Raw genomic sequence first — 15,224 nt, 5'->3', positions numbered from 1 at the left:
TGGTACCAAATTTTGTTGCAAATTTGGTACCAAATTTACAAATCCACCACAATGATACCATAACCTGCACAAATCCACTTGATACCATAACCTGCCTAATCAATTTACAACAATGGTTGTAAGTGGGCAGTATAACCAAATTTGGTACCAAGTTATGCAGTAAATACTTGGTACCAAATTTTGTTCCAAATTTGACTACAATCCTGCACAACCAAATACTTCCATACCATAATCTGCATAACCAACTACTTTAACATAAATCATCACACTTTAACTTCATTATTGATAATAAACCATGTTCATCACACTTTAACATAACATAACATAACTAGCAAACTTGCTTATCACACTTTAACATAACATAACTAACAAACTTGTCCATCACACTTTAACATATGTTAACATAATAATAAACCATGTTCATATCAATTTAACATAACAAAATAAATATTGTTCAGACTCTCCACATCTTTTTCTTCCCTTTGTCATTCTTCTTTGCAACTCCTTGTACTTTTGGTTCAGGAATGGCAGTGGATGTAGCAACCAAATTGTGCATGTCAAAATCAAGGGGAGCAACTCTAAAAGTGATACCAGTTGCACTTCTGGGAGGACCCCATGAGCATACTGGTCCATCCCTTGGAACTTTCGGTGGTCCAGCAGGGTTTCCAGTGAGATCGACAAGGAGTTTTCCTTTGCTCTTGTGCATTCCTGTTTGTAAAACAGAAGTTCTCAACTTGCCAAATATTCTTGTCCTGGTGGCCAACCCGAGATTGCTCTTTTGACCCCTACTTTGTGCAGTAGTTGTACTGCTTGCACCCTTCCTCTTGTGCTCCTTTGACCTCGACTTTGTGTAGATGTACTGCTTGCACCCCTTCCCTGACCTTGTCCAGACGCACTGCTTGAACCCTCTTCTCTACTCCTCTTTTGACCCCTACTTCCTATTAGGTGAGTAGGATTACCAACAAATGGGGCACTGGATGGGGCACTAGATGGGGCACTTGGCATTGATGCAGTAGATTGGACCATAGATGGGGCACTGGATGAACCATCCAACTACAAACAAAAGCAAATAAACTAGTTAGTAAACAACATTGAATAACATACAAGTTTGCAATCATAAATATAACATAGGAAACACTTACCCTGTCAAGATTGCAGTCAAGATCTGTTGCATGCTTTCTATAGGAATTCCGCTTACGTTCTTGTCTTTCATCATGTCGCATCCTTGCAGTGCATGTTCTAGTATTGTGACCATATTTTTTGCACAACCTACATTGGTTCTTCGTACCACCATTTCTAACTGTGTAGGGATTTAAGGTCTCATCAGCCCCTCTGTTCCTCAGTTTTTTAGGTGTTCCTGAAGATGCCCTTGCCTTAGGTGGTTCAATGATGGGTTGATTTGTCCTAGCCCACCGCTCCTCACTGGGTACAGGGTAGATGATGAGTGTGTATGCCTTTAGGTACATCTCCTTGCCAAAGTATGGGCTCAGATAATCCTCAGGGTTGCCTCCACCATGCCATATTGATGAGATGGCATGAGCACATGGGATACCAGAAACATCCCACTTTCTGCACCCACATGTCTTGGCAGGTAAATTCACAGCATACCTTCTACCCTTGCACTCGACCTCAAATAAACCATCACCAGCAAATGTTGGCGTACAATGTCCAGCCTCATCTTCCTCAATCTCCAACTTCTCTTTAATTTTTGGCCCAAGATTGCCTTCCATCGCAGCTATAATTTCTCTTTTTCGCTGGTACCTTCTCATCAAACTTGTCTTAATGCCTTCCAACATTGCCAGAATGGTCTTATCTCTGAACTTGGTGATCCAAGAATTGAAGCACTCGGCCAAATTGTTGTGTAAGAGGTCACACTTTGCATATGTGTTGAACCATCCCCTACACCAAGTTTCAGGGTCAACCTTCGAAAGGTACTCATATGCTGGCAGATTAAGGCCCTTAAGCGATTCCATTACAGCATAGAACTCATTCTGTGTGTAAGATGCAGCAGCTCTCCACGGCAAGTCATTTAGTAACACCCCCCGGTGACCGTCATTTTGGAAATTGGCGTACAAGTGCCGCACACATATCCGATGCTCAACATTAGGGCACACCTCTATAAGACTTGATACAAGACCCTACACACATGAAAAGCAAATCAAACACATAGAAAAATACCACATAATCTGGAATGAAATGTCCAACATAAAAAGCACAAGTGGAAAGATACCTTCGGTCTATCTGAAATAAAAGTCCATCTAGGTACACCACTGGGGCCAAGATCAGCCAATAGTGCCTCAAGAAACCATGACCAGCTATCCTTAGTCTCTGCCTCTACAACTGCCATGGATATTGGATACATATTATTATTGGCATCCCTTCCAATAGCTGCCATCAACTGCCCCTTGTAAACCCCTTTCAAGAAACACGCATCAAGGCCTATCACAGGCCTACAACCATCCTTGAACCCATTTTTCATTGCTGCCAAGGATATGTACATCCTTTGGAATCTACATGGCATTTCGGGCATAGGTCTCTCAACCATCAAAAGAACACAACTCCCTACATTTGTGCTTCTGATTGTCGCGCAATAGTCCCATAGACGATGGTACTGCTCACCCAACTTTCCATAAATCACCTCTTGTGCCCTCTTCCTAGCCCTATACAGGGTACTAGGGTGGATTTCAACATTCCATTTCTTTTTCACCTTCTTCTTCAGGACTTCTACAGGCATGTTCGGTTGATCTCTAAAACTGTCCAAGCACCACTCATCAATCCACTTGGAAGTAATCAAATGATTCTTGTATTTCCGAGCACATGTATGTTTGGGCCTAAGCGAAATCAGTATGAATGTGGCCTCACCCTTCAACTGTCTTCCATAAACCCTATATTTACAATTATTCTCTCCATACACTGCAATTACTTTCGATTTAGAATTCTTTTGGTAAAACAAGTCTTTCCCCTTCAATATATTGGCCTGTTTAATGGCTTTTCTGAAATCATACACACTATCAAAAGTATTACCTTTCTGCAGAGTCGGCTTCTCAAAATCAGATTTTGAAAATGGCACCCTCTTGGTGACACACGACCTTTTTGAAGAATCCAGCTCATCATCTCCACTAGTATTATTATGAGTGATTAGTATATCACTCCGAAACACATCGGAAATAGGCTCATCCTCACCCTTACCTTTACCCACACCCTTACCCTTACCCTTACCCTTACCCTTACCCTTACCCACACCTTGTGCAGCTTCATCTTCAGCTGCAGCTAAAGCTACTGCTACTTCTGCTTCCAACTCTTCTTCTACTGCATGTGATGGTTCTCCTACAAACTCTTGATCTACTCCTACATCTTCTCCTTCGACAGAAGCTCCTGCCTCTCCATACCCTGTATCAGCATTTACTTCTAAGGCGTCGGAGTCATCACTTAGAACCTCATTCCAAAATGGATCTCTCCTATATACAACATTTCTCTTATATTCTTCTTCATATTCCTCATCAACACTTTCCTCTCCTCCAGGTAAATCTACAGCTACATCATACAAAATAAACTCAACCACTTATAACTCTACTACTCCATGACCATTATGGTGCCCCACCATTTCATTGACATCATGGTTAGAAGACAGAAGCTGTAGCCCTTCATCTAGACTCTTGTTAGGTATTTTGTAATAAATTAGGTCACCAGGACTATACCCATAGCACTTAACTACAGTCTCCACCTTAAAACATGGCATCTCATCTTTATCATACAGGTCAAGGTAATTTGTTACATCCCCACCAACATATGCTACCTCATTTTTCCTATTAAACCGACCTCCGTGGTGCGCCTCAAACATAAGACATTCATTAAACATTATGTGTCATACAAATTGACCAAAACAAAAATGAAAATGAAATTGAAAATTCAATGAGCAGACAAAAAGAAATGAATACAACACATTAGGACCACAAGAGTAAATAATTTATTCCAAATAAAACACTACAATATTGCAGTCACTAGATAAAGTAATTGGGACCACTTCATCACAGACAAAAACAAACTAGCACATTGCACAGTCATCAAAAAGACCCACGGGACCACAAGAGTATACAAAATTCAGACCAGCACATTGCACAGTCTTCCTGACCCATGTGCTTGCAGCACCAATCACAACACACCCCAAACAAGATACTCACAACAAACCAGCAACATGAGGGACCACAAAACGTCAAAAATATACCTTTTTCACTAACATAAAAATACAACCAGTTGTTGACAGTGGCACTAAACATGGTACCCAAACAAAGTCAACCACATAATCGGAAAAGTATGTGAAAACCCAAACAACTACAAACATGATGTTATTAACATACAAAAATCACATAACTGAACCGGATTCCACTAACCCATTAACAAAATAGTAAACTTTGATAGATTAGGGTTACATAAATAAACTAAAACATAAGTTCGGTACATTACCTTTCTCAACCCTTTGTGTATTACACTTCTGTATACAGCCGCAAGCCAAATCGATTTAGAATAGAATGCACCAAATTAGGGTTCTGAGTCGTAAGAAGGAATTGGGTGAGTTGTGTTCGAGGGAGTAGATGCTTTGAGTTGTGTTTTTTTTTTGGCCGATTGTTCTTAACTTTAAAAAATCAGAACGTTTAGATGAGGGGCCAAAGTGGTAGTTTGATGCTAAAATATCACGTGAAACGCACGTGTTCTTGGTTCCGTCATCGATTTAGAACGGAGGGTGACGAAATACCCTACATTGAACGGTTTTGACAAATTGATACACTCGATTGAACGTTTTGCTACATTAGTACCCTTAAGTGAAAAAGCGCTATAGTTGGGTACCCTTTTGTGAAGTTTCCCCTTAAAGTTTAGTGAAATTTTAATATTTTATTATCATTATAGATTAATGACTTTAATTGGTGATTTACTGGTTAAATTGTAATCGATTAAATTTGGTTTTAATGGATTGGTAACTGAATTTAAGTCCCTAGGAGGCATTTGTGTTTCAATGCATCCTAGGATTGTGGTTTGGTTTTTAAGCTAATCAAATGGATCGATTTGGATTGTTATATAGTTTAGTAAAGGAATATGTTTATATGATTGGATTTCTTTAATAAACTCATGGAGATATATGTGAATGATTAAAATTCATGTTTAAGGCATGACTCACATGGGTAGTGATAATAACGATATTCTGTGTACATGTTTATAATTATTGCAGATGATGAATTAAGAGATTGCAAAAGGGATTGTAAGTATTAACATACTTACTGAGAGCGATGCTGGTTTATTTAATATTATGTTTATGTGTTTATTTAATTGTTTGTGCATGTGAAATTTACATATTTTACTGTTTTAACTAAACTATTTAATAACAAAGTTGTTGGGCACTAGGCTCACAATGGATACAGAAAGGTTCACTGGCGGGCATAAGGCTCACAGTGAATGCAGAAGGTCCTAAAAAGAATATAATAAATATGAACTTGGTGGGCACAAGACTCACAGAGAAGCACAAGGTTTCCGGGGGCACAAAACCTCAAAAAGAAAATAATAAGCTTTAAATGTGAGGAAGCACAAGGCTTCTATGTTAACACACTAAGACAAACATTGATTTAATGGCCCTGGAACGAGTGAGTGAAAGTAAATACATAATTCTCTGTATATAAAACTGTTCTCATATCATTGCATTTTGTTCATTTAAATAAATATTTAAGCATCATATTACTGAGTCAGCTCACTCACACAAATAAAATATGGGATTGTGGAAGTATCCTCAATCACATATTTATTAGTGCAGGTTCAGAAGATGATGGATTTGATTATCTGCTAGCTTAGAAGATGTTAAAGCTAGCGTTTTTGTAACTGTTGTATTTATTTTTAAGGGAAAACTTCAATTTACCCCCATGAAGTTGTCACCGATTTACAATTCTACCACCAATGTTTTAATTTTGTTAAGTGCACCCAATTAAGTTTCAGAAATTTTCAATTTAGGGATTCCGTCCAATTGATCTGTTTGAAGAAACGGAAGTAGAAACATTTGCGCGGCGCATGCAATTTTTTGTCCCAATTTGACGAAAAAGCCCTCATTCATTATGAAAACTCCACGTCGTCTCCATCTTCTTGGTCCATCATCTCCACGTCGTCCACGTCGTCTCCAACTATCTCGCACCTAGTGCTCCAACAAAGCTCGACGTCGGAGCCGAGACCACTGCCATCCCAGCCCTTAGTGCTTGCCGCACTGCTCGTCGTCCTCGTTGCACTTTTCCTCATGGGCTTTCTCGTCCGTACACCGACACCGTGGTTGTGGGTAAATTTTATAAAGTCAAACCACGTTGTCGTCGTCTCTGGACATAGCCCGATAGTCGCTCTCAGTGCAATCACTCGGCTCGCTCCCTTGCTCTACAAGCTGCAGTATTCGTAAGAAAAAAAAAAAAGAAAGAAAGTAAATGCTACTGCCGGATGCTGCTCCAGTTGATTCGGCTTCAGTTTCAGCTTCCTCTCTCTCTTCCGATTCAGCTTCAGTTTCAGCTTCCTCTATCTCTCTTCCGATTCGGCTTTAGCTTCTTCCGTTTCTACCTTTGTTGATTCAACAGTTGGTGATGCTGCTTCCACTTTGACTGTCACTGACAAAAGCACCGACTTTATTAAGCTTGCAATATCAGCATTTGAAGACAGGCTCCTCTGTTCACCTCTTCTAAAACAAAGGTGAACAGAGCTTCACCTCTGGTTTTTTTTTTTTTTTAATTGGGTTTAATTACTGCACTAGCCATAGTACTGCCACCAATAAACTTACAAAGCAAAACAAATGCAGGTAATAAGGCTCGTTCACTCGGTTCGTTCCCTCACGGGTCTGCATCGGGCTCAAAGACTGGTCACGTTAAGGGCAAGAACTACAGGTTCGTTCATCTTTGATCTAATCGGCAAGAACTACTGGCTGTCGAGTAGTCGTAGGTTGTGTGCATAAGAGCTGCCACGTTGATGGAATCGGAATCCTGAAGGAACGACTGTCACTTGTCCATTCCCTGCCATCATTGTCTTCGATCTATCTATTTATCACCCCTGAACAACAAAGCAAATATATTAATTAGCACATAAATACATGCATGCACACAACCTACGACTACTCGACAACCCATATATATATATATACACACACGTTGATAATAATTAATCATGTCCATAACATGGAAACAAAAAGGAGCTTAGAAGTTAGCTTGTCCCTCCACATATATAACGAAAAGTACAAATTAAATAAGGAAAAAAGTTGGGCTCTTTTACGTACGTAGAAACAAATGGCAAAAATGAGTGACAAAGATTAAATAGCAAACCTTAAATAGCAAGCTTCCTGTCCAAGTCTGAAAAAAAACTCGTGTGGCTCTGTGGCGTATATTTTCATTTCCAATCCAAAAACAAAAGAAATGGAGCAAACTCACCATAAGATGGGCATCAAAGAGACAAAAAAGTGAGAATTATTAAGAAGCAAAAGTACTGTGACCTTTCCATCTTCGTCAAGCCGCCACTAATAATTGGTCTCTCCTTGATTGAGAGTTACACATTGCTATGGATCACTTTCTCTTATAGCGTTGGAGTATTCAGCGTTGAGTTAGGCATCCTGCCATTACCAGCCCAGAAGGCCCAGCTCCTACGATCAGCACTAGAGTGTTTTCCATGCATGCACCTTTTTCTTCGTTTGATATTATTTTATGCTTCCCTTGAGGAATCAACTCTGTCGTGTATACATACTTGAGCATATCAAGTTCATCAGCTATGGGAAAAGATTCGGTTCCAAATAGGTTGACAATAAGCACGGTTGGCCGGGTCTTCAAGGCAGAGATTGCGGAATGAATGGCTAGCTGAGCTTCACTCATCATCACCGAGAGTTGAGTAACAATCGGAGTGTTTGCGTCAACTAGGCCAAAAATGTCAACCGGTGGGATCAGTTGGACGATGTCGAAGAGTTTCGAGCTCATGGAGGACTAGATAACATCAGACTCTGCCGGCGACATGGGAGACGTGACGGCGAAGATTGTGAGGGTAAAGTTATGGTTGGGCACGAGGCGTTTGCCGAGCTCCATGATGGGGATGAGGTGGCCCATCCCTCCAGAATGATCTAATCCTCCAAAACATTTTGATCAAAAGGTGTCATTGGTGTTTTCGGATGGGTTTCGATGTGGGTCCGCGAGATCTTGATCATCCCGAAAGCTCGTTCTTTCGCTTGGCGTTCAAAGCTTAGAGGAATATCCCCGAAGCTACGCATGTTGAATGGGCCGGAGATGAGAGAGTACGTGAAGTTCATGAAGAATGGGCTCCACGTGGCCTTCTAGTGCTTCAAATGCAACGTTTTGGAAAGAAATGGGGGCATTTTTGGTAAGTTAGAACTAAAAAATGTACGTGCATGGCACGTGGGGCGACTTTCGTTATTTTCAGACGGATTAATTGGACGGAATCCTTAAATTGAAAATTTCTGAAACTTAATGGGGTGCAAGGTGCAATTAACAAAATTGAAACATTGGTGGTAGAATTGCAATTCGGTGACAACTTCATGGGAGTAAATTGAAGTTTTCCCTTTTTTTAATCATTTGTGTTTACGTGCCCTTTTCCATGAGAAATTTTCACTTGCTCTTTTTGTAAAAAGCAGAGCGTTATAGTTTTAATTCAGAAAACAATTTATGGTTTTAATTACGGTTTTTAAAACTATAAATCGTTTTTCAAAAATTAAAAAAACGTTTTCGGTCAAATTGAAAATGATTTCCATTGATCATCATTTTCGGTTGCACCAAACACTAAAAAAATACAAAATTTACGCCAAAAAAACAAAGCATAAGCAAAGGAATGATAGACCTAACTATCCAAAATATGATATTTTTCAGGTAAGCACCACATCTACGAGCAGCTTGGTTACTCTACTAGAATTGATATCCAATGTTTGGTCCACTAGAATTTTTGCAAGTCTAATAAATGACAGACTCATGATCACTTGCATTGGCATAAGGTATTATCATGTTTCTTCAACAATACTACTTGTTAATTCCGTATATGTATCCGGTTTACTAGAAGAAGTAGCTTCGCTAGAAAGGCCTCTCCATGAAACAAATGCTGGTTGTTTTGGAGTTGGAATTGTTGCAACTTCACTGTCAAGCATGGTAATAACATTTGACATAGTGGGTCGGTCATTTGGGTCTTCTTGTACGCCTAGGAGTCCAACATTCACGTACTTCACAAACTGATTTGCATTGCAAACTTCATGTAGAGCCGGGTCCATTAAATCCAACACCTTCATTTCACCCCACAATCTCCATGCCTATGACATTTTAAAATCAGAGTTTTATGCAGTATAAAATAACCAAGGAAATTAATGATTGCAAAAAATTAAACACTTACATAGCCTATAAGGCTCATGGCTAGTTCTGACTGATAAAATCCTGTATTCTTTTTTCCACTAATAATCTCAAGTAGAACTACACCAAAGCTAAAAACATCGGATTTAATTGAGAAAAGTCCATCTAATGCATACTCCGGAGACATATAACCACTGCATGCCAACATATTTCATCAATGGATAACACAAGAACTTGTATATTCTTTGCGAAAACAGATTTGGGGGATTGAAATTTGTTCTTACTAAGTTCCAACTACTCTGGCTGTATTTGCCCCTGTTTCTTTCCCTCCAATAATCCTTGCCAAGCCAAAGTTAGATATTTTGGGGTTCATCTCCTCGTCTAAAAGAATGTTGCTGGTTTTCAAATCTCTATGAATGATCCTCAATCTGGAGTCATGGTGAAGATAAAGAAGCCCACGAGTAATTCCCAAAATGATGTTGACGCGCATTTCCCAGTCCAAACACATGCTTAGCTTTTTATCTTGCAAGTTTTCCATTTTCCATTCAAAGAACAGTGTCAAGAATATTAACAAATCAGCTTTCACTCAAACAAGATATTTGCAAGAGATTAGGAATTTAGTTTAGAGACCAACCAAATATAAATGAGTCTAAGCTTTTATTGGGCATGTACTCATAGAGTAAAATCTTTTCATCTACTTTTATGCAATATCCCCGAAGTCTAACAAGATTTCTATGTTGAAGTTTTGCAATCAATACCACCTCATTTTTAAATTCTTGTAAGCCTTGTCTTGAGACACTTGAGAGCCTTTTTACTGCAATTTCTTGACCTCCTGGAAATAAGCCCTGAGGAACCATACTCACAACGTTACCAATAACCAGAAACTAGTTTACATGAACACTAGCACTAGTTAAAGATGCTGAAATTACCTTGTAAACAGGCCCATAGCCCCCCTCTCCGAGCTTGTTTGCTTCTGAGAAGCTATCTGTAGCTTCTAGAATGCCTTCCAAATCAAAAAATGGTACATCTATGCCTTTCTCATCTTCTTCTCTGAACTCACCCGAACCCATTAAGTCTTTCAGATGTCTTTCACTATCTAATGTGCGAAGTACTCGATTTCTTTCATCACTTCTTCTGTTCTCTGAGTTTAGCAGACAACCATATATACAGTTACACTTGCATGATAATTAATTAAATGGAAATACAAATTGTGCATGGTAGAGTGCAATTTGTTAAAATCGTTAGTATCCCAAAAGCTTAAGCTAATAAAAATTGATAAATTTAATCATTTAATTTATATTCTAATACATTTCACAAATGCGTTACCTTGTCTCTTGGCCATCTTTCTTCTCCAGAAATATATACAAACAATTGCACTTGCGAGAACAAACACTAGTATTAGAGGTATCAAAACAATCAAAGTCAATGACATCTTTCCTTTCGAATAGTACTCTTCTGAAGGATGAGGAATATGACCTTCTACAATATCTGATGGAAAAATCAAAGTGATCATAAGTCAAATTCCTCAGATATACTGTTTAGATTCATTATCGCAATTATAATGCCTATTTTTAGTACAAGGTAAGCTAAAGAGAATTTGAAAGTTCTACCAAAAATCTCCTAACGTACAATTAGAAGTGATTATATATATACATAAAGGAAAATAAAACTTTTAGAAAGATGCACAAATCCTCAGTTTTACAGTGTAAAATTTTCTTAATACTGATGAAATGCAATGGAGAAAGAGGTCCGGGCTTCGATTTTCACAACTAATTTAAACAAAAATAAATTAAAAATCTGGTTAGGACAGGATCCTCCTTCACTAATAGAGCAATCTTAATCTGACAGAGGCACATGAAATAGCATCCTAACCTTTAGTGCAGTTTAAATTTGAGCCATCCCATAGGAAGTTTCCAGTGCAAAGACACCTCTTTCCATCTCTTGTTACATTGCAAGTTGAATTTGGCCATTCCTCGCACTCTCTGGAAGAATTACAGCTTGGCTCGTGCGGGGTCTCCCAACTAATCTTTACTTCAGCTTCAACGCCAGAACTAAATTTGCTAGAATTAGTGAAAAGCCACGTGCTCTCAATAAACGGCAATGAGTCATTGAGAAGCTGAGGTGCTCTTGAACTTCTATCATATCCTACATGTTTGACTTGAATGACAAATGTTCGTGTACTTGGATCGATACTGGCTACTCGATAGGTGCCACTGGGAGCCTTGAAGTTAACCTGGCCTGTGGAACTATTGCAATCAAAACTGAAGTATATGCTGTCGCCGCAATTTGGTCTGGTGCTTAGCGGATAGGGGATCAAGTTTGTGCCACAAGGCTCACAATTTCTAACAGTTGATTCTGCAAAGGTATAAAATTTGGAATAGTAATTATAACAAGCTGCTTAAGCTGCTTGCATGACATACCCTGCCAGACCACAGGTGACAAGTGATCATGTACAGACAAGGTTATTTTTTCAAATTGTCTTAACATAATTAGACAGAGCTATTAATGTCATTGTCAAGCATAACAAGAAAGATTAGTGCTATGATTTTAAAAATCCATACCAGCAGAGGTGGTTTCTCACTTCCTTTTTGACATCAATGATGATTTTTTTAATTTCCAAAAAATTGCCTTTACTAAATTAGCCAGATCCGTATTTATGGATGCAATTCAGCTATTGAATTTATCCAAGCATATGCATTCCAATGTGTAAAAGGAGTACCTATAACAGATTTTGCCACACGGACAGAGAGATTAATGCCACTGTTTGTGTACTCCTCTTGAAGATTAATTAGATCTGAAGTCCAAATCCTACAGGTGTCGGTCCCAGTAGTAGTATCACTCTTAGTTGGCTGTTTTGAGCTACCTCATGCGAATAAGCTTGGCACATGCTGTTGTCAAGGCACTCCTCTTTGCATTCTGTTTCATTTTTTACTTTGAAATCAGAGTCTGGGCTGCCCACTTTCATCATCGGTAAGCTCAAGAACATATCGTTTTTGTCAGATGATGTCGAATTTCTAGTACACCCACCCAAAAAATCTCCAGAATCCCATTGCTCTTGGTAACTAGGCTGGAAGCCGGGCAAACATTTGCATACCAACCTATTGTTAATATTACAGCTGCCGAATTTCCCACAAGCATTGTAAATGCTACATCTGTCTTCCGGCTCCCTCCATATCAAAGACCAAATTCCATTGACCACATCCGAGAACTGTAATTCCCCCGTATACTTCATCACTAACCTTGTGTAACTATAATACGTATAATTCATCACTAACCTTGTGTAATTATCCAGCTGCAATTGTTTTGAGCTATTTAGCGGAAGTGAGTTCTTGGTTTGCTTCCCGCTATTGCTGAAATTTGACAAGAAGTAGACTATGGCATAGGGCATTTCATCTGAGCTCAAGAAGTTGCCTGACATCCAACTTCTCCAATAATCGCCAGTCTTTTTTGAGATAACGTATTGACCCTCTCCTTCTTGATCTTGCTTAAACGTGAAGTTCCCACTTCCCGGGTCACCATCACCTATCCATGAAGTCAACATCAGGTTTTCATCCATCTTCATACCTGGAAGAAATGTATCAGTTGGATGTTTAAAGCTCTCCCACCGAACCATCGCCAACTGATCTTCATCGCTTAAGACCAGGTTTCCAGAATCCATGAGCCTCACAGTTCGATTTGTGGACGAAGAATTCTCAAAACCCGTAGTCCAATAAACGTTTCTAGTGGTATTATCCCATACATTAAGGTTGCCATCATCTTTAATCCCAAAAGTTCCAATGGAAGCGTTAACTATTGGGCTGTCTCGGTTGGCAACCCATACAACTGTTTGTTGATCCTGTTTGTACCATATCCCAACGAACCTTTTGTGGCTAGAGGTGAAGAATCCCAGTTCAAAAATTCCTCCACTGGAGACAAGGGTTGTTTCTCCATCGTCAATAATCCAGTCGCCCTGCTTCGAAGTATCTCTAGCATAGCAATCCACACGACAGGAACACAACAAGAGTATGTACAAGGAAAAGATGGAAGACAGCAAGCAACTTACTGACAATATGCAGTTGATTTTTCTTCTATGGCTTACCATTACGAATAATTTAATTGAAATCTTCCATCATTTTAAGCATACTGAGGCTGCTTATCATCTCGTTGCCCTCACGATTTCCTGATCCCAAGAAGCTTTCCTGATCAGCAATTTTCATTATTTTGGTCTGCAATTCGTCCATTTCCATCTACATTATAAGTCTTGGTCGCTTTGCTTTCCTCGTTCTCGTTGTGAGAAAGAATAATTTACATGATTACGTGACTAGAAAAATAATAAAATCGACATGAATTACGCGGATTTCAATATATTAAATGACGTCTAGTTTTCTTTTTGTACTTTTTCTTTTTAAAAAGCGACCATTGATTTAAAGTGGGACACACCGGCCTTGAGAATCACGGCTAACTTTAGATTCGTTGTAGATGCATGCATTCGGGTTCACGAATTGGATTAAGTGTCAATTTTGGATATATCATTTTATGGGTAGATTTTATATCATTCACAATGGAACATTTTCTAAATTTAACTCTTTGTAGCCACTTTTTAAGTCTATTAGAGCAGTCACAGCGAATTAGCTATTTTCTTCATTTGGCTAGAATAACTTAACTTTTGCTTAAAAGTCACTTCCTTCGGCTTATGTAAAGCAAAGTTAAAATGGCGTTGATTAAAATCTATCAACAGTGCAACGTCACATGAGGTGTTGCATTGTACACAAATCTACTTATATTTTATTGTTTTTTCTTTCACTTTTTCTCTCTATCTCTCTCTCTCTCTCTCTCTTTCTTCTCCTTCTCTATGTGCGTTCGTCTCTAGATTTTCTTCTCCTGCGGAGGTTGGACTTGGCCTTGTCGTACATGTGAGCGGCAGCTTCGGGATTCCTACAGGGGAGACACCGCCCCTCCTTCTGCTCAATCAACGACACGATTCGCCACACCGCACGCCACGACGACACGATGGGCCACGGACAGCAGGTTCCGCTCCTCGACGTTCAGCTCCACCGCAAGGGTCAAGCCCATCACTAGCTTCTCCATGTACTTCACCATCTCCTAGTACTGCTCGGCTTGCTCCGCCAGCTTCATTGTGATCTTGATCCCTGGTCAGTGAGGAAGCCATTGGAGGCTTTGGAGCGAACACAGAGAGAGAGAGAGAGAGAGAGAGAGAGAGCAGGTTGGAAAGGTCAAAGACTCAAAAAGAGAGTCCAGAAATTTCTAGGTGCAGAACGCGTGGGTGCGTGGAGTCCGAAAATTTCTAGAGGTGTAGAACTCGTGGGGCAGAGTGGAGAGAGGTTTTTAACGAAGATAATAACAATAATAATAATAAAAAAATAAAAAGAATAAAATTGATTATTTTAATAAAATAGATATAAATTTAGATAATTGAATGGATGATAGTTTTAAAAGTGATTATCTAAACTAGCAAAAAGTAGGTTTTAGTTATGTAAAATAGATTGAAGTTTAGATCATCCAATGGGGATGCTCTTAAGAGTCCGTTTGAGTTTGAGATTTCAAAAAATACGATTTAAAATAACGAATTTAAAATGTGTAATTTGAAAAAATGATTTTTAAAAATACAGTTAAGCATTTGACAAAATTGCAGTTTAGCCTTTAAAATTCCGCGTTTTCAAAAAAGCACTTACCTGCGATTTGGAAAAGCAGATTTTCTGCGTTTTCAAATTGCAATTTTAAAAAACATAATTCCCAAATGATTTATGTTCTGCGATTTGATTTAAAATCGCACTTATTGTCCACGAAATCGTAATCCCAAACGTACCCTAAATATCAAACTCTTTAAATATTTATCTACTCTAACTAATTATTAGTTTTTATTAATATTAAAAAAAAATTAAC

The 15,224-nt window shown here is 38.9% G+C and overlaps 1 pseudogene; it reads right to left on the bottom strand.

Annotated features, from left to right (window-relative positions):
• Positions 1-8,915: 8,915 nt before the first annotated feature.
• LOC133859463 (G-type lectin S-receptor-like serine/threonine-protein kinase At4g03230) lies at positions 8,916-13,620 on the bottom strand (annotated as a pseudogene).
• Positions 13,621-15,224: the final 1,604 nt, after the last annotated feature.

The sequence above is a fragment of the Alnus glutinosa genome, chromosome 2, assembly GCF_958979055.1.
Source record: "Alnus glutinosa chromosome 2, dhAlnGlut1.1, whole genome shotgun sequence".
Lineage (NCBI taxonomy): Eukaryota > Viridiplantae > Streptophyta > Magnoliopsida > Fagales > Betulaceae > Alnus > Alnus glutinosa.
The sequence above is the reverse complement of the archived record's forward strand: the minus strand, read 5'-3'. Positions and strand labels throughout refer to the sequence as shown.